The following is a 1,676-nucleotide window of genomic DNA, read 5'->3' on the forward strand; positions in this document are numbered from 1 at the left end:
GCGGAGCTGGTTGAGGTTGCAGCTGGGATAGAGGATGACTTGAGGTCACAGTTGGTGGTGGTCAGTTCAGTGGCTCAGACCNTTGTTGATTGTTGTTAGGTTGTTAGTGGGTATGAGATCACTTGAGAATTATTACTATTAAAAAATAAATGGGAAGGGTTGTTTCATTTTGGTATCAGAGCTCTTACGGTTCTAGGTCTAGGGTTCATTGTTGCTTTTGCTGTTGGTGTTTAGGATTTCATGCTAGAATTGATTATGTGAGTTGGTCAATTGCGTGTGGCATGAGGTCCTAGAACATCATCTTCGAGCTTGCTTTGTGATTCCACGGTGAGTTGTATTCTTGTGTTATTAGAATTGTTTGATTGCTTAGCCTTCTGTTCTTGGTGATACAGATGGTTAGAGGTGAGGATGCTGTTGGTCGCGGGCGTGGTCGTGGTCGTGGTCGTGGACATGGTTGTGGACGTGGTCGTGATCGTGGTCGGGGATGGGGTCAGGTTCCTGAGACCAGTGAGAGTGTGACCCAGAGCATGGCCAGTGAGGAGGTGGTGGAGTCACAGGTTCATCCTAGAGTATCTGGAGACCAGGCTGGTTTGGGTGACGTAGGGCGTATGGGCCCAGTGTTGCCCCGGGTGTGGGGGNTGACGGTGGCATGGAGGTCCTTGACGGATGGACGGTGTTGCGGGATTAGAGGACGAATCCTTATTGGTGGGGGAGAATTGTAACATCCGCGAACCAATATTTGTTGTTTTGGTGTGAGTATCGATCGATACCCTTGTGGCATCGATCGACACCACTATTTCTGGGTTTGTCGGGTTTGTTTTAATTCGCGATTTTGGTTTGGTTGGTTTGGTTTAGTTATCTAAACCAAGTATATAAGTGGAGAAGCGACAAATTAAGGATTTTAGGGTGTCTGGTCGCCGTTTGCAGAGATAGAGAGAGAGGAGAGAACCTATTGTGGTGTGAAGGAGATTGAAGGGGAAAGATCAGAATCGTTAGGGTTTGGGAGGAAACAATTTCGGCATATCAAATCATTCTCAGAGGTAATGAAATTTGGTAGGTTTATTCCCAAGTCTTTCATCGGCATTCGCTTTTTTACAGAAGTAGATTTGGATTTAAAGTCGATGAGTTATTGGCAGTTTCGTGAGACACGTTTTCTCAGACGCGAGTTGGGACCATCGGAGATTGTAACTGAGATCGTGGTCTTGCGTGGTGCCTGATCGTGCTGAAAATTTGTGGGAAGCGTCTTGACGTCTAGGGGTAGCTTTTCACCGGAGCGATTTGATAGTTAACGGTTGGTTTTTATTTTAGGGATTCGGCTTTGAGACTGTTCTTTTCTGATGTTTCTGTCCAGTTTTGCTATAAGTCGTTTTTGGTTGTGTGGCTTGTTGTAGGGCGTTGCTGGGCTGTTTCAGACGTTAGGAGAGTCTCAACTGGTTGTATTCGTTGTTATAATCAGTTGATAAGGTGAGTGCATGACCATGGCTTATCTAAGCCTGAGAATCCTTTGTTGTTCTTGCTTGATTGGTGGTGCTTTGTGGTGTTGTTCTTGCTTGATTGGTTGTGTTAGTGGTGTTGTTCTTGCTTGTGGTGGTTGTGTTATGGTTCTTATAGGTTCCTGAAGGTTTTGGGTGAGGTTGGAACGGATTGGAGATGATTGGAAACGGAGGTTCGTCGTT

The sequence above is a fragment of the Camelina sativa genome, chromosome 17, assembly GCF_000633955.1.
Source record: "Camelina sativa cultivar DH55 chromosome 17, Cs, whole genome shotgun sequence".
Classification (NCBI taxonomy): domain Eukaryota; kingdom Viridiplantae; phylum Streptophyta; class Magnoliopsida; order Brassicales; family Brassicaceae; genus Camelina; species Camelina sativa.